A 19,995-nucleotide genomic window follows, 5' to 3' on the forward strand; every position below is an offset into this window, starting at 1 on the left:
GAAGGGCACTGCCACAGCACCCGCCACTCTGAGACATAAGTTGATAAGTCCCATGTTCCTGTAATTGTACCAGCACCTTACCATTGGCGGTAGCAATTGATAAAGCGGCACTACTTCCCTGACCAAACTCTTTCACAAGGAGCTTTATTGCTACTAAAAATATATAGACGATATAACATGTATATAGAATTTGTATAAATAGTCTAGTATTTAGAAATAAAGATCTCTTTGAATCCAGACTTTAACGCTGTCTCATAAACGACGAAACTCTCCTGACTACAGCATCCTCTCAGTCAGCTTATCTGATCAGTCTTGTCTTGACTTATTCTTATTCTTGTGAGTCTCACAGACTGGCAGTGAGACAATCCACTCCTTGCACCTTATCCTTTCTATCTTCCGTCTGTTGCCTTAGAACGCACGGTAACAGGCTTCCTCTATATACGTATGTATACAGTAGTGTATGGTTAGGGCTAGGCTGTTAGGTAGGAACGTAGGGCTGTTTGGGATAGGTTATAGCTTTCCCTTACCAATTCATATATAGCCAACTAGCTTTATTTACACATACATTATTATTATCTCTCCGCCATTCCGTCACCCAGCCAGCCGTAAGTAGCAAACCACTGTCCAAAATTAGTTACACGGCAAATTCGAAACCTGGGTAACTTGGTAATGCACAATTATTGTACTAATTAAATTTCACATACTGTTATTAACAACCGAACCGGCGAACAGCTTCAATGTTGCAAACACGCGTACCAACAGAACATTACTTGAAAGGATTAAACTCCATTGCACCGGTCATCAAGAAGTCTTGTCAACGTTCGTTAATATGCAAATTTCCCCATGATGCTTCTTTTATTGTAATTAAATAATAACTTAATTTCCATATTACTAGAGTTGAATGTTGTGTAAATTAAGCCTCAATATATTGCTAACATCACACAAAATCTTTTATTTTGAGTGATAATAAAGTTACGTTCATGTTACTTTTAATGATAAAGAATAATTAATAATAAAGATTCTTCGGCCGTGTGTTGAATAGTCAATAACCCGCGATGATGCCTCGTAGAGGCGAAACACGGTGGTGATGTTTGTGACAGTAGTTGATCTTGAGTTATTTATACGGAGGGAGTGTGGGAAAATTAACTATAAAAAAATCAATGACGTTATCAAGTAACGGGACGAACAAGTCGTGAGTTTGAACGTAAACGACACGCCTATCAATAACAATTGCAGTGCCCCTCAGAGCTCTAAACTGCAAAAGATCTGAGGGGTACTGCCATCGTGTCCGCCACACGCCAGTTTCATCAGCATCCAAACACTTCAAAATCGGAACGTTATAATGCTGACACTACTGCTTGGCGGTAGAAATAGGTGATAGTACTGAAGGGGTTATCACGCACTGCTGGCATCGCTTCAGTATGTCCTGTAAATTGTAATGTAGCCTACGCAGCCTCCACACATCTTGTTTAGCGAGTTTAAAGTTCAAAAAGAAAAGTAATATTGGAAATAAATCCGATTTTATAAATAATATTATAAAGTTTATTTTTGTGATGTTTGAAAAATCGTGTTCGTAATTACGTTAACCGAGTTTTTTTTATCAAGTCCGTTCGGGTGTAATTGCCTACATTTGTGTTAACTAGATGGAGTTATGTAACCGATTAAAAACGTTTAATATAGATTAGGTTAAGAAATGTAGAACTTAATTAATATTTTGTCATCATTATCAAGTCATATACGACTTACTATTAAACATGGGTCTAGCGTCCTATAGCTACACGGTGTCTCTAAAGCTCAATTTTGTTTTCATCCATTATTTTTAAAAATATTTAAATTTATTTAAAATTTTATAAAAAATAAAATAACATAAAAAATCGGTAGGGACACCGTGTGTCTCTAGGACGCGTGACGGTTTAAGGAAAATTCGCTTGTTTTCCAACCCTCTTCGACGTCCAAGTTTCCATCATGGTGGTTTTCTTTCACCGTTAGCCAACCATTAAGTACATGCCGCCACAGAGATTCGAACTGAGGACCTCTTAAATGACACGCAATCGTTCGTCGACTGGGCTACTACCGCTTTTTATATACTCATAAAAAATGAAACTACAAATTATTCGAAGAAACCCTCAAAAGAAATTGAAACCTTTAATGTAAGAGGTTGAGGAGCACGAAAGGGCCCTCCCTGCTCGACGTACCATTACCTACTTTCCTGTACGTGTAGTGCACGTCTGGGCAACAATCCAACTGGCAAATCCTCTCACTCCAATGGCAAGCATTACAGTGTTTGCCATCGATGCGATAAGAAGAATTTACGAGGTATGAATTTTCACACCTACGCTGTCACTTTGTTTAAGCTACGTATAGACGAACTTGGTTTCCTTTTTTTATGATGCCGTGGCCGGAAGAACAAGTCGTTCGTCCGATAAAAGCGACTCGCCTGTCTATCAGTCAGTTGCAGTGCCACTCAGCTTCGAGGGGCACTGCCTCGGCACCCGTCACTCTGATACATAAACTGACAAGTCCCATGTGCCTGTAATTTCACTCCCTTAAAACCGGAACGCAGTAACGCTCACATTTCTGCTTGGTGGCTGAAGGTGGCAGCACTTTCTTGGACGAACTCTTTCAAAGAGCTTTACTGCTTCTGTTACTTCCTTTTCCTAATGCGTAAGGCAAATTCAAAACAGCCGCCATCTGAGTTTCCCGAAAGCTACTTTATTATTGAAGGTTACAATGAATAGGCATTTACTATACACACCCGTAACACCGTTGGTCACGTCGACGTTTAACATCGAGTGAATTGCGGGCAATCGTGCGTTTATTTTACTTTTAAAAAATCGGGTCCTTTTTTAAACATACAATGTAAGACAACGCGTTACATTGACAATAACGAAATGTTGTTGTAAGGCTTAGATTTAGGCTCAAACTTTGGTAAACTAATACCATGGTATAAGGAGGTTCGCAATACGACTGATTTTTTTTGTGTATGTGTTACGCGATTATATTATTCGTGAACCTATTTTGATGATTCTTTTTTTATTGGAAAGGGGGTGCCTCAGTATTGGTCCTATTTAAGTTCGAATTAAATATTCCACCTCTAAGGCTGTAGTTCCACCAAAGATGTGCGAGATTGGCAGGCAGTGTGCGAGGAATAAATCCACGAATAGGATTACTTAGGTTAGGAAAATGAAGTAATCTGTTGGTGGATTTTTTCCTCGCACACCGCCTAGTTACTGTAGACTAGGCTGTAAGATTCGTGTTAGTACTGGCGGAATAAATTTGTGGGTTCGTATTTAGAATTAAATTTAAAAAAAAGAATATTGTAAAAAAATGAAAATCCTGGTTGTTATAGAAGAAACTTCGAACTGAATAAACGTAGTAAAGTTTTATTTATGTTTATTTTCCTCGTTTCTCATTGAAATGTGCCTCTCGCTACGATAATCCACGGCTACGACCCTTACACTACTTAGCACATCTCTGGTGGAAACGCAGCCTAAGGGCGCATTTATTTATTTCACTTGCGGAGACCACGTCGTCGCCGTGCAGCGACCGCGTGCATTTAACTGTCATAGCAAAGTATGCTCCATTTATTTAGTTTTTACATTTTAACTTTAAATGAGCATCCCGGGCGCGCGGACGAGTCTGGCTTGTCTTTGGTCGCCATTAATGACCGTGAAAGCGTGGTAACATTCGCGTCGTGTAACTGGGCGCTATAGGTGGCAAACAAGGGACGAATTCGGTTTCGCTTACTTTCAGGTAACAGATTTTAATAAAATTTGGCAAATAGATGTAATTCTACAAACTTCTGACATATTAATTATATTTATACATATTTTTTTAATTTATAAAATTTAAATTTATATATATAATATTACTAACAAGCGGACCCAAGACGTCTTAATAATTATTATTGTTAGGGAGTCATACGGTTAGAAAAAACTTTATTCTACGTAATAATTGCGAAAAAGACGCACTTCGCTTTGATTATCGCTCTAATTGCATTGACATAAAACTTTTACTAATCGACTCAAGTCGACAGTTTTGGTTAGTGTGGTGCTACCTTAATGAACATTTATAATGACTATATACAACGGTTAAGGGAAATCTGAACGCCTTCCTCTGTTACAATAAAACTTTTCGAATTGTAAAGCAAATGATAAATTCCCTTTCAAGGATTGCACACGTATGTATTGATATTCGACAAATTAACACTTCTTTTTTGAAACAACGCCTTTACCGAAGCTTTTGTCATATTTTGTTTGCGTAGACGTACTAAATGATTGGTAACGTTATATTTTTATAAAATTCACGGAATGTAATGCAAATTAAATTACAGACGCCGATGCCGACGTGGCTGTTATCGTGCGCCTGCTACAATTACTTACACATTTGATTTTCGTTAACGAAATAAAATAGTTTTAGTAGTAACTACTGCCACCTTACCTGTTTCTTCCGTCAAGCACTAACGTGAGCCTTCTGGTTGGAAGAGTAAGGATGGCGATGAAATGAAAAAAATACAAAACACTTAAGGTATTGTTTCTTTCTTCCGTAGGCCATAGAAAATAATTATATTATATTATGCAAGATATAAGCTGTCAGCGGGTGTTCCATACTATTGACAATGCTGGTATTACTGTGACGAACGAAAGTCACCTACTCAGTTAATGGGCAATGTAGGTTATAATAAGATTCCGGTTGAAAAAATTGCCATTCACGAGGCTTAAAACCATATTTAGTGACAGTAAAACTTTATACTAAAGGTGTTATATACAACTTGCGTACTTGGAAGAGAAAAATCTGTGGTAGTGACAAGTTTAGCTCTTGCAGTTTGTCTGGGTCTACGGTAAATGAAGAAATATTGTAAATGGTAAATGTGAACAAATGTTTATATGCAAAGAGCAACTCCTAGAGTTTCTTGCTCATTCTCCTCAGGGGAATCTGCCTTACGAAAGAGATGTACAGTTAAATTAGTACGTCGATTACAAGTGTAATTTGCTTATTTATGATATAAAGATCCAGGCAAGCAATAATATGAGCATTACTGCATTCTGGTTCTGAAGGGTAGGGGTGCCGGAGAAGTTAGAGGCACATGGAACTTGCCAACTTATGTTTCAGGGTGACGGACGCAGTGGCAGTGTCCCTCCGATCTTTGCAGACAGAGCAGGCAATACTTGGTAATATAAAAAGAAGATACTTTGACTTTCATTCCAAGGATTTTCCCTAATTGAGACCAGTTTCCAAATGTGAAAATTGCCTATAAGTACATTTTAATATTTTTTTTTTTTTATTTAAAATTTGTTCATCGGATATATAACCAGAAATGGAGACGAAATATTATTTAATTTGTTTTAAAACTATTCTTCCAAATCATTACGCATTACATCTGCGCTCCGATTGGCCGGCTCGAATTCGAAACAATTGACGGGTATCTTCAATTGTTTCACTTCAAATCGACCAGATTAACTTGATCTTTGCTATAGTATCCGAAAATTGAAAAATTACATGTTTAATATTTAATTACTGATGAAATGTGATTCCGTTTGTTCTGTAATTAGATGTTTTGCTGTTTTTCCCATACCACCGAATGGACCAACTCCGAGTGGTTGGATATTATCTTTATTACAATAAGTACAGAATATTTTTGGAATATACGGTGATGTACACACAGGTCAGTTGTTGGCGCTGTACTATTTCAGCTTTCTAATTTGTGATTTCAGAAGCGAGAGTTGATATTTAGAGGTGATATAAGGCCCATTTGCCTGATGAGATGCCAGGGATGGACGGCCCTTATTTCGTCTCTATTTCTGGTTATATACTCGATGAAGTAGTTAAACTCCATTGGTTGATAAAATATCTCAACACGAAGGCACGTGCCTGATTGAATTCTATCTTTACGTAAACGGGAGATAACCAAAAGGTATAGATAAAGATACTACATAGTACACATGTACGTATTATATTTTCTTACTTCATTTATCATTGAATTATTTTTCGCTTGGATTCTTCCATAAAAAAATAATAATTATATAGGAAATGAAATTATTTTTCCGGATTTAAATCGCGTATATTTGTTTTTTCAAACAAACCGACGTTTCGGGCCCTTTACAGGTCCACGGTCACGGTTGACTCGGTCAACCGTGACCATTTTAAATCCGGACCGATATAAATCCGGAAAAATAGTTTCATTTCCTATGTGTAACAATCCCGAAAACCTAAGAACTCGATATTAATTATATATTATATTTGCTTGAACACAATACACTACAAATATTTTATTTTTGTAGGTAGGTTAGATTTACGAAGTTACTGTATTTTTACATTTGGATTTTTTTGGTTTTCCACTTAATTACTGTATAAATAAATATTTCGTAGCTACATAATACGTACAACATACGAAAGAATTTACTTTTTAATCATTAAAGTTAATATAATAATAATAACGTACACACTCATAACCCCGTACTAGGGAAACCCTGTATCGCGGGTGTCATTGAAAACCGCAAATTACACCCAAACTCACGAGAAAAATAAATGTAGACCATACAAATATTTCTCTCGGACCGGGATCTCTGCGTGACGGTTCAGCATAGTAGCCATTCGGCCACGGAAGCAGTGTTGTTGTGTAAAAATTGCATTGCGACGCCTAACCGGAGGGTCTACTCTTGAACAAGTACAGACGCCCTGGTTAGGCTAGAACGTATTATGCGAATGAAGCTTCACATTTGACATTGCCGTGGTAAACATGCAGCGCCACTCAAAGTTTTAAATCACTCTGAGACAGAAGTTGACAAGTCATAATGTCCCTTCCAAAACTGGATCGTAGTAATGCTCACATGACTGCTTGGCGGCAGAAATAGCTATGGTGAGAGTACTTCTCTAGACGAACTCGTGCACAAGGAGCGTTACACTGCTACAGGCTTATCTTAATTTATAAGAACGCAATAAACAATCGAGTATTAAAAATATACGATCATTGCTCTTATCACCGCCCCAGATTCAAAATACTTGACAACTTCATTGACAGCCTAGATCACATCTGGTTTCGTTTAGTGATAACGCAAATAATGTCAACGCTAAGGCTCACTGTACGCTACCACGGTACATAATTTTTGTAACCGTATTGTACAAAGAATAATGAACTCTATATCAATTGTATAAAGTACTAACTAAATATTAGTTTTAAACACAGAATGCCGAACAGTGTAGTGGTATGAAAAATATAGTGACCAGTATAGACTTCGATGGTTTGGTCATGTCACCATCCTCAACCAATTTATACGTCCCACTGTTGGACACGGGTCTCCTCTCAGGTGAGGATTTTTTTTTATAATGTCAAGTAACGGGACGAATAAGTCGTGCGCCGATGGTATGCTACACGCCTGTCTGTAACAGTTGCAGTGCCACTCAAAGTTTTAAGTCGCAAAGATTTGAAGGACAGTGCCACTGCGCCCGTCACCCTGAGACATAACAAACAACAAGTTCCAGTTGACAAGTCCCATGTGTCATTAATTTCACCAGCACCCTTAACCTTTAAAACCGGAACACAGCTAATGCTGACATTATTGCTTAGAATGCAAGGTGACAAGTACTTTTCACAAACTCTTTCATAAGGGGCTCTACTACTAGTAGTAGTTGGGGTCTTCGTTTTTCGAGGGCTGTGAATCTTTTCCGACGTGCAAGTTTTATCACTTCACCGAAAAGCTTATGGTAAATTTCAAATTAAATTTTGCACATAAATTCCGAGAAACTCCGGTGCGAATCTGAATTCGAACTCACGGCCTCTGCTTGTGAGGCAGTCGATCATTAGGCCACCACGGTTAGTAAAATAAGTTAAATAAGTCTTCACATGCCTAGTTTAACTAATTTCGTACGTGAATTGCCATTATAAGGAACTCATATGGTTAGATAGTTAAGGTTAGGACTTATGTTAACTGTTGAAAACAGTATTCAATGGTTAAAATTAACGCAGTCTGTAGTACTTTTTGCAGTAAGTGTCATTACTTAATGTGTTTTTAAAATTGTTTTAGAGATTTGTTTTTATTTACAGAATAAGCTTTTTTCGTTTGCCTTTACATGGTAGCAGATAATAAGGACTTATAATTTTAAGGATTTATAATTTAAAATTTTTGGAATCCCCTATGAGTCTAATAAACTCAGCACTATTAGACGCAAACACACTGTCTGTCCTGCAGTTACAGTTTCCACTAGTTTTGCACAACATCATTTTTATTTTCTGGGAGGCATATATATAATAAGATTAACAGTTAACTTAATTAATTAACGCGTACACACTCACAGCCCCGCACTAGGGAAACCCTGTATCGCGGTTGCCGTGGACACACATATACACAACCACAAATTACACCCCAACTCACGAGAGAAATAAATGTAGGCCATACAAATATTTCTCCGGGCCCGGAAATCGAATCCAGGACTTCTGCGTGGCAGTCCAGCGTGGTAAACGTTCGCCCACAGAGGCAGTTCTAAATATTCACCCTTTGTGCAGAGCGGAATGTAAGAAAGTTACTTATTACTAACTGGCTGTTCACTCTCGACTATGAGTCGACTGAAAAATTACTTACCGTACTGGATTAGGTTTTATTCACACACCCACGCACTTTCACACACACCCACGCACTTTCACACATACCCACACACTTTCACACACGAACGCACGAATACACATACATTGTGAAATATAAAAATAAAACGAAAAAATAAACCAAAAAAGTACAAACATTTGCTATAACATCTTTCACACACCACATCACACTCACGCGCCTACACACACACACGCATACAACACGCGCGCGCGCTCAAAGTACTAACCCTATTAACTCTTACATTGTAGACATTTATGCATAAATTCTATATTTTTAACGCTTAAATCGGTCCATTTTGAAATAGTGAATAATCTCACTCATGCCGCATTGAGTAAAGCGTATATAGTTGTTGCGCTAATGTTACCCATAGAAAATTGTTTCCGAGGGTTGTACCTGGTAACCTGAAATGCAGGCTGTGAGCCTAGTTTAGGCATCTCCCACAATATGTTTAACGTAGTTTAGTTTGTACTTTTATTATGTACACTGTATTGTATTGTGGTGAGAAAATAAAGAATTTATTATTATTATTGTATCTGTTTATGCTACGGTTTACTTAGTAATGTGATTGTATTTTTTAAAACTATTACGTTTAGGAAATGAAACTATTTTTCCGGATTTAAATCGCGTATATTTGTTTTTTCAAACAAACCGACGTTTCGGGCCCTTTACAGGTCCCATGGTCACGGTTGACTGAGGTAGTACAGTCTTCAACCAGTTGTCTAATATTAATGCAAACCACCCTATTTTTTCACTATAGTTACAATAGTTATTAATTAAATATCTTATTTTTAATTTTACAAAGAAAACATTCCAATTTACGCTATATTAAGTTTTACAAATTATTTTATTGAATGAATTATTATTAAGTTCAATTTATTATTAATTATTAATAGAAATTAGAATAAACTAAAACATATTAATTTGTACTGCAGTCTTATGTCTGTTTGGGATTTTTCATTAGAGGAAATACTGGATCCCAAACTGGTGGTACGGAGAAACCATCTTCCCTGCTGAAATTAGGATGTTTTTTTAATTTCAATGGCCTCTCGCAGCATCCTGGGTAGATAACGGACTTCTTTTGCAAGGACCTGGGGTTTGTTAAACTTCATTGAATGTGTAGGTTTATCCATGACATGCTCGCAGACTGCAGACTTGTTTACGCGACGGTGTTTGACATCAGCTATACGTTCTTTGATGCGGGTACAAATACTTCGCTTTGTTTGTCCAATATAAGTTACTATGTTACGTTCTTAATACACCTAGAGGGAGTGAGCCCGGTGATCTGTAACACAGGTCCCCAACCTAGTACAGTCTCCAGCTCTCCTCTCATTATGGAACAAGTTATTATACATGAGATGTAAGTACTTATACGGGTAGACCTTTCTGAGAGAAATAAAGCATTTTGTATTTGTATATATTATCTAAAATCTTTGTAAACTTTACACGGAGCAATAAATCGAATTCAAAATTCCTACTCTATACGTAGAACATCCGCGAATGTAACCTAAACAGATAAATTGAAGCAATAGCTTCAACCTACACCCAAATTTTCCAGAATTTAGTGGGACATTTAATAAAGTTAGAGTAATTAGTTGACCCATTCGTACTTTTTTTAGGCCTACAATTCTTTTTCTACTTCTCAAAATATTCAGCTTCAAGTTTCACAGTACAATAATATTAGTATTCAATATTTTTCGCACTAATTTTCTTATTTACTAACCAGTGTTACGTGGATCTATAGTGCGTGAAAACGCAGAGAATTCATTGTAGTTTTATTTTGAATTTTAAACAAACCGTTAAAATAATGAGTCGCATGCCTTGGACGGTGCTGTACAAGAAACCTGCTGCGCCGGCGCCGGCGCCACAGATAATTAATCGGTTGGTTATATAAAATTAAATATAGAATGACCTGCGGCCTTCTGTAAGAGGGGAAGTGTTTTAATCGTCGTCGGCATTAAGACGAAAGTATTTCCATTAGCTATTTCATAAGCGATTTCGGTATTCAAGTTATGTGTCCATGAATTATTTAAATTTTTTGTTTTTTTGCGCCTGCTGGCAAGGGACTCGCACACTAGATAATAACTAACGTAATCAACGTTTTTAGCAAAATTGAGTTATTAACATATCTGGAATTAGCAAAACACGACCTACAACCCCATATGATGCGGTTTTTTTATCTCATTTAGTTTTTGAACGACACGATTTAAAACAACAATTTAAACGTTTATAAAAAGTTTAAACGACATTTTTCAAAAAAAGCTTTAGGTGCAAACGCGTTAGTTATGGTAAGGATAACAGTACAAAGTACAGAGTTTTAAATCGCAAAGGTTTGAAGCCCAGTCAATGCGCCCGTCCACGGAAGAAATAAAAGAGTATTTATATGGTCTGTGCGCCCGTCGCTCCAATAACCTGTCACAACCATACATTTACCTACATAAATTACAACCACGGAAGGAAGAACAGAGCTTCTTCTTAAGGAAATAATTTTCTCTGAATCATACAGGTTGTAAAACTGTGGTTCATGTTGCATCGGGTCGTGTTAAAAAAATATTTCAAGATTTACACGAGTGCAATCGACGAATTGTCACACCTGGTCCAGAATGAGCAAATCGTGCAGTGGTAAGACACTGCAGTAGAACTCCTCGCGAAAGAGTTCGTCTAGGGAAGTACTGCCACCTTACCTATTTCTGCCGCCAAGCAGTAATGTGAGTATTACTGCGATTCGGTTTTGAAGGTTAAGAATGCTGGAGATATTACAGGCACATGGTACTTGTTTACTTACGTCTCAAGGTGCAGTGGTTGTGCCCATACGACCTTTGCGATTTAAAGTTCTTCGTCCCGTCAAGCAGCACCCCTGTCCATAACAGTTGCAGTGCCATTCAGAGCATTAAATCGCGATGATCTGCGGGGCACTGCCACTGCATTCGTCACCCTGAGACATGAGTTGACAAGTCCCATGTGCCTGTAATTTCACCAGCACCCTTACCCTACCAAACCAGAACGCAGTAATGTGAGCATTACTGTTTGGCGGTCGAAATAGGTAAGGTGGCAACTTCTTTACGTAGTCTTTCACCCTTGCGAAAGAGTACGTCTGCCACCTAGCTGTAGTAGAGCTATACTACTGCTAATTTTCATTGTGTTCTTATACACTACGAGCTATTATATTAGAATATAAACGAGAGCTATGTCCTCCGTTGGTAAGTCAAAGACATAATTTCTTTTTTATTTATTATATTCATTGACTTACAAATAAATGGACGACGGGTCTAATACAAAAACCACGAAAAAAATGTCCCAAGTCAACCTATTTAAACGTAGTGACATGTAAAGGTATATGAAAAAGCTAAAACGTTGAATTTAAATTGTAACGTCATCGCAGTACTGTCTAATTTTGCTTGCTTCTCTGTCGGAAGAAACAAACGAAGACTAAAGCGTGAATGACGCTCTATATACGATTTTAACGCCCTATAAGTTCGGATACTTTTTAGCGCGGACCCGACGTCCATATAATTGTTAGTCAATGTATAATAATATAGTAATATAATTGTGTCAATTATATTGCAAAAAATGACTGATTTTGATTTTGAAATCAGTTGCACTTTGATTTTTTTTTACCAAAAGAATTTAAACGAATTTTACAAGTTTGGTTCAAGAATCTAGTTGTAGGATGCAATTGGCAATCTCGTTTCGACTCGTATATTGTACACAAATAAAATTTCTCGAACGTCTAGCAACCCTGACATCAGAAAAAAAACATAAACATAGACAGGCAATTTGAAACACATTATAAATCATCGAGTGAAAGCACCATTAGTACATCGTAATAAAACATGTCAATATGCCAATTACATTAGCGAGCGGTTTGCATCTCGCCAGCACTTTTTCGCGCGATGTAGGATTGGGAAATTTTTGCAAAATAGATTGCGGAACGTTTTTCATAGACCAAGTGACGGGACGAGCAAGTTGTGCGCCTGCTGGTGAGCGACACGCCTGTCTATAACAAGTGCAGTGCCACTCAGAGCTTTCGAATCGCAAAAGCTTGAGGGACACTGCCACTGTGCCTGTCACCCTGAGACCTGCACCCTTACTCGTCAAAACCGGAACGCAGTAATGCTCACATTATAAGGTGGCACTCTATCACAGCTACTGAATATTGTCTATCTATTTTTTTTAAATAATAATCAATTATTATTTCAAAATGGCCATGGGAGAGGCGAGTCCAAAATAGATATACAATATGATAATAAAATGCCAGATTACACCTGGTCTCAAACTAGGGAGTCCCTGTACTATGAGTAGCAGAACAACGGAATTCACTCTGGAGCACTTCCCAGAACACCCAGACCAGAATTAATTTAGAAAAGTACATTTCCGAATTCTTTTATTAATTGTTAAGTGCGTCGCTAATACTAGCTTTACAAATACGCGCCCAGCAGTGGGACGTACCGCAGTACAGGCCCTGTACTCTCCGCCGTCCGCCCCACATCCGTCCGAAAAAAAATACACTCGACGCATGATGCGAATGAAGCTTCATACTAGGCACTGTTTTTTAATTTGATCGAGTATTATTTATTTGACAGTACTTGTTTTGGACGGAGAGGGAGATTAGAGCCCAAGAAAGGAGATATTTTAGAGCATAGTTCTAGTAATGCAGTTAGTAAAATACGGTTAATCATATTAAAAAAGAATTCTCTAATAATTACGGTAGAATCATCTAATTTATTTGAATTAATTAAATGAATATTAATGCACAATAATGTTACTTAGTTGCAGTTTTATGTAGCGGTTAATTTATACCAAAGAATAACGGCATTAATCAGTGGTTTCCTCTAATTGATGAACAGTGGTAATTCGTAGCTTTGGTATAATTAAGACGCATGTCAAATTACCACATGCAAGTTATAAAAAATAATACGAAGTATATAAAACAAATTGTGTATATTTGAAATGTATACCTGTCGTATGTAAGTATAAACAAGTTACCCACTAATTTATTTCATAGCATCTTTAAACCTGTATCCTGAAAAAATGTCATATTGTAGATATGGCCTTATTATACCACTGAATTTATCAAATTTTGTCATTATACTTTATTTAATAATATCTGTTTAATCTACAATTACTTTAATGCTTAAATTCAATTTAACTGCGTGTAATTTTTATTATTTAATTATTTAGCTTTTTTAATATTTTTATATATTTCTCTCAAGAATTTTTAAGATTAAAAAAAAATTGTAATTACCTGAAAAATAACGGATATCAGCACAAAAAAATATTCAAAAATGTCACTAACAAATTTCTCACTAGCACGACAAATGTGTAAGTAACGGGAGAGACGCGTAGCTGGCAGTGGCAGGCGACTGGCGCGGACCCTTTCGGCAATTACACTGACAGAGCCGCAGGCGCCACTGGCCGGGTAAGTTGCGCGTACGCTCGTCATTATTTGCTAGTGAAGTGAACAATAACAAATTATATCGATATACGAGTAGATGATATTTTATTTTAAAATACATTTACCTTTATATATATATAATATATATAATAAATTCGATTTCATAAAATAACCCTGTTTAGGGTTTTTTATTGGCTTTTAAATCGGTTTAAGTGTAAGCGATATTTCATCCCCACCCTTTAAAAATGACCTCGTATGATAATATCGGCCGTTGTAGTTTAAGACACGTGGTGAGCATATCCTCGATCGACCCCGTCGTTTGCTCTACCGTTGTGGTCTCCATGCAATTTTAAGTATAGTTAGTGGTCAAATTAACACGTAGTTACCTTGATCTTGACAATATGAACGACCTTTTGTCGAGTTTAAAAGTTACGTAGAGTGGTAACACGTGGTCTTTTCTTAAGAAGTCGAATGCCATTCTCTACAATGTTCTACCATTAAGAATCTATATGATAGAGCAGGCTTGTTACTATGACATGATATAGAGACATTGCATTTCTTGAATAAAAACAGTGCAATAACCAAGATCGGAATAGGCAACGTATACTTAGTAACCTTTAAGCGATGCACATAGATCGAATAAAAATAATAATTATCGACCCAATAGAAGTTGTAAACCGTACTTCATACAATTAAAAATTTTTACTTTACGGTCACAAACAAATGACAGGCGTGTCACCTGATATTATAAAAAAAAAATCATTGGTGCGGGCAAAACAGGCGGGAGTTGGCCTACTTATTTTTGTTATACTTGACCATATTTAGTGCAATCCGCGGAATGTGGGGACCTTGTAACTTGTAAAACAGGCATTGTTTATGCCTGATTCAGACACCAGTCTCTCACAAATAAAGTTCAATACTAAAATCGCCAGTCAATGAGCATTTTATTACGTAACAAACCTTGTATGTTGAGAGAAAGTAAATAAATAATTATTATTGCATCATTGACGTGTGATTTGCATGACAGAGCTATTTTTTTTTCTATAAGAATGAATTTCTCAGTGCCATTCAAAGAATATCTTTCAAGGTATACGAGTATAGCCAACTAACTACTTATCACTCTATATATTATTATTATTATGTAATTGAGTAATACAATAAAATGTACAGTCAACAGCACATTAAGTGGAGTGCACGAAAGGAGCATGTTGGTTTATGCCAACGATACGATAAAAAGAACCACGAGAGAAGACACCAAGCTATGCAAAATTAGTTCGAATATCGCCTCCAGTGCATTGGAACAAGATGAGACAATGTGTAGCTTGATGTATTGCCGTCTGTACCTACAGATTTGTTAACTACAAAGTTGTGCGAAATGTTGTGCTTTCTGTACCTGCTAAACGTGCGAAAACTGATGCTTTCCTTTATCCTCATCTACAACCACGCTTCACTGGTTTGCAGGGATTCCTTCCAAGGAGAGGGTTTAGCACGCTTTCTAACGGTTTTATCAAGAAAAAAACCATTTATTTAAATCCAACCCTTAAGTCTAAAACAAAATAATAAAGTAAATTTCATATTAAAGAAGGATGGCGACATCCCGTGTACTTTGCGACCCAGTGTTTTTGACGACGTGCATTAAGGAGACCTATCAATATTTGTGATTCATTATCAAAGCATCAAAAAAGCTAATTAGATGTATGTATAATAACGCACACACTCAACATAGCCCCGCACTAGGGAAACCCTGTGTCGCGGGTGTCATGGACACACACATAGACAAACACAAATTACACCCAAAGTCACGAGAGAAATAAATGTAGGTCATACAAATATTTCTCCCGGCCCGGGAATCGAACCTAGGACCTCTGCGTGGCAGCCCGGCATGGTAACCGTTCGGCCACGGAGGCAGTTTGTAGAATTGAGTACAGCATGTAGAAGCTGGGGTCATAAGGTTGATACAGGTTATGTTTATAACATTTTCCTGTATTTCGCTTCAGATGTTAGTTCGTAGTAGCCGAAAACAACTAGTTTTCAGTTTGTTCCCAAAAATAATACAGAACTTCCCGAATATTCCCAAATCTGCCAAACTTTATCACATTCCTATCATATCATGTTCTGCAGTGAACAGTGAAATGAATAAAATGTAAATCTACCCAAATGGCAGAAATCGGTCACAAATAGTCGCGCTGTTCTCAATATCAATGTGACATTGACATTGGCAAGCGGTTTCTTGTCAAAATGTTCCCTTGCAACTTTCATTATCTCTCATTTAAAATATTGTCTAAATATTTTTGTCACATCGTGTTTTATTTATTTACTTTATGTCATTACTGGTTAATATATAAAATATCCATTACTTTAGGTAGGTAAATAAATATAAGAACTTTACATAATCTATGGTCGTACTGAATCAATTGCGTTGTGTTCTTGCATCTATTCTAAAATAAAATGTTTTATATTGTTTTTCCCGACTTCTAAAAATATATTGATAACTAAGCATAAACTAAAACGCAAAATTATACTAGCAAAGTCCACGAACGGCTCTTCGTCGTTATTGCGGCAGTTTTCGCCATCCTTCTTTAGCAGATAAATTCCGAAAAACTCACAGTTGTGAGCCTGAATTCGAACCCACGGCCGCTGCTTGAGAGACGGTAGGTCAAGGCAACTAGGCTGCCACGGCTTAAAAATGTTGTCGACTAATTTCGTTTGTAGAATCTTTAAGCCTCTCTCCTGAAAAAACGTCATTTTGCAGATATAACCTTATTACGCGAAATGTTAATTGCATATTCACTGAACATTTTAATTGGTTCTTAATTGAATAGGTAAACAAAATCATGTGACTGAAAGATAAATGTTATTTGCAACTTTTTTCTTACAGTTATCTTTGTTATCGGTTACTAAACAAGATATTGGTATTTCCAAAGTATAACTGCAAGATTTGTTCCACGACGTATCTTGATACGCAAGTTTGACGTCAGTTGACAAAAACGTACCAATAAATTTACATTTTGTACTCCAAAAAGTGAATGCAAACAGCATTCGTAAGCTGATAATTCCACTGTAAGTGCTAGTTTAGTAGCTGTAGAGCTCTTTGTTAATCTTATCTATTTAGAAGGGAAATATTGGTGTTTAAATTACATAAATTTGCTACTGTAAGCTATTTTTGGCACTTTGACAATTTAGTCACTTTTCATGTCTGATCTCCCGACTTTGGCATATTCTATCATACTGATAGTATCCCCGAATTTTGCTATTCGTTTTCCCACTGCTAATTACGTACTATTTCATCAATTTCACTTTATAAACATTTTTATTTCGTATTTAATATTTTTATATGTTGACAATGATTGACAGATATGATACCCCTCTACAATCTATTCCTCCATAGATTAGCCTATAAATTACTTTTCCTTTGATATGCAATCTTAGCAGTAGAAGCGTTTCCGCTCCTGGCTGCTCTCACTTTAGCTCTTCATTTCAAATTCAAAATTGGCTATTCGAATTTCGATGCCCTCTCGCGCTCTACCAAACGCACGTCATTCTTGTACTGACCTTGGAGGCATCTGGTCTTACCAGAACTAGTAAATACAAGAAGTCACACCTTTTCGAAGCCCTATACCTGGCCCCACTCCTACCGCGCTTAAGCAGGCACGCGCCTGATGACCAGTTCCTCGACTGCCTCACGCTAAACCTGGTCTTCACGTTTACGCCCCTCCTACCTGGACTGTGTACCTCACCTTCACCAAGCGAGTGTGGAGCGGCAGGAGTGACTGAAGCGGACGCTCAAGACGAAGTAGAACTCCACCTCCGAGTACAAAGTGGTAAAATCAACTGCTGCACTACCGCCGGTATCGATGCAGCCTGTCCACTCACCGCATCCGCGCCGAACCCGTAGCGCTCCGGCTCTGCACCTCGAGGGAGGGCGGAGGCCCGCAACTTCGTGTACCCGGCTTCGAGCTTCTCCTATCTTTACCTTTTATTAGTACACTTTCATTTACACCACACCACTCTACTCACCTACATAATAACACTCTCAGGTTCTTTTGTTATAATTTTATTGTTATACTTCATCATTCTCCTTTTTTTGATTGCGTACCTTTCGTCCTTCTAGTCCCTCTACCACCACAATGGGATTTTTCAACATATGTCTCAAGGTGACGGGCGCAGTGGCAGTGCCCATAAAACATTGCAGATTTAAAGCTTTGAGTGGCACTGCAACTGTTATGGATAGGCATGTCGCTTACCATCAGGCGCACGTTCGTCTCGTCATAAATAAGCCAAAGCGAATTATTTTACATAGATCGTAATTTTTTTATGATATAAAGTGACGGGATGATCAAGTCGTGGGCCTGACGGTAAGCGACACACCTATCCATAACAGTTGCAGTGCTAAAGCTTTCTAAACAGTTAACAATTCCTATGTGTTATAATTAATAAATTCTTGCGATTGGGCTGGATTCGAACCAGTGTCACATAAATAAATACGATAAAGGTGATAGAAAGGGCTGTAAACAGGTAAACAGCATTGACTTACAAATAAATAGACGACGGGTCTAATACAAAAATCACGAAAAAAATGTCCCAAGTCAACCTATTTAAACGTAGTGACATGTAAAGGAATGTGAAAAAGCTAAAACGTTGAATTTAAATTGTAATGTCATCGCAGTACTGTCTAATTTTGCTTGCTTCGCTGTCAGTCGAATAAACGAAGACTAAAGCGTGAATGACGCTCTGTATACGATTTTAACGCCCTATAAGTTCGGACACTTTTTAGCGCGGACCCGACGTCCATATAATTGTAAATCAATAGTAAACAGGTACAATATTAGAAAACTTAAATACTATAAATTGTGAGACAGTAGACTTACTCCGAAAGGGCCGTATTTTATAAATATTACTAGATTTTAGTTGTATTAAATAGGCACATGATTTAAAATAGAAACTGGTAAACGGATCAAAATTAGCGGAGAAGATGAGCTGGAGTCCTCGCTTCAGAGATTAAGCAAAGAGTGAACGAAACGAAGTCAGAATGACGAGGCAAAGAAATTAAAGAACGATTCAAAATTCGAAACTAAGTGGCCAGGAACCAGAGAAAAGCTGATGAAAAGGTGGGATGGAGGAGATCGCATCGTCACAATGCTATGTCAATTAAGCCACAGAACGAACCGGCGGACCTAACGAATTTTTCTATGTGCATCTCTAGCCAGCTGCTGGTAGCTGTGAAAGTACCTGGCGAAGTGAAGAAATAGATTTCTCACTAATGGGGCTACGGAAAAAGTCGTTAAAAAGAATTTAAAACTAGTGGAGTAATTCAGAAAAAAATATAGAATATCATGTTGGTGGAACATCCTGGCATACAATAAGCTTAAAAGTCCTATGTGCCTGCCACCAGCACCCTTATCTTTTTAAACCGGAACGCATTATGCTCATACACTTGCCGGCAGAAATATGTATGGTCGCAGTACTTCCTTGGACGATCTCTTTCACGAGTAGGTCCAATAGTGATATTTTCTTATCGAGTTCTTAGGTTAGGTTCTTAGGTTTGTTTGCAAAAACAAATATACGCGATTTAAATCCGGAAAAAAGTTCCATTTCCTAGATATTATTCTTGTTTAACAATAAATTCAAGGTAGGATATTAGACTGTCTCTAGGAAAGATCCATTTCACCCACTGCTTGGTCTCCTGTAGTTGATACCATCCACTATGATCAAAACGGAGTCCCTTTCACCTGCCTCCGACTTTTCGTGATATGTCCATACCGATAGCCGACCGCCTCCAGCTACTTGAAATGGACCTGTCGTCCAATCTCAACTTCGGCAGATACATTGAATCCATGGCCAAAAATGCAGCCAGGAAGCTTGGCATCCTTTACATGGTCTTGTTGTTACTTAACACAGGGACAGTTGCTTCAGCTGTACCAAGCACGAGTACTGCTGCTACTTATGGGATGGCTCTGCTAAATACCAACTGACAACCTTGGATTCAATCGACAGGCGTGCCAA

General features: G+C 37.5%; 1 protein-coding gene across 1 annotated transcript in view; it reads right to left on the reverse strand.

Moving 5' to 3' along the window:
• Positions 1 to 13,988, reverse strand: part of LOC113228162 (facilitated trehalose transporter Tret1-2 homolog) — a 54,381-nt gene extending 40,393 nt beyond the window's left edge. Inside the window, exon 1 of the mRNA XM_026461382.1 lies at positions 13,843 to 13,988. The gene's annotated coding sequence lies outside the window, so the exon portion shown is untranslated. The remainder of the gene's footprint in view (positions 1 to 13,842) is intronic.
• Positions 13,989 to 19,995: the final 6,007 nt, after the last annotated feature.

Source organism: Hyposmocoma kahamanoa, unplaced genomic scaffold (assembly GCF_003589595.1).
Source record: "Hyposmocoma kahamanoa isolate Upper Pololo Valley unplaced genomic scaffold, ASM358959v1 224, whole genome shotgun sequence".
Lineage (NCBI taxonomy): Eukaryota > Metazoa > Arthropoda > Insecta > Lepidoptera > Cosmopterigidae > Hyposmocoma > Hyposmocoma kahamanoa.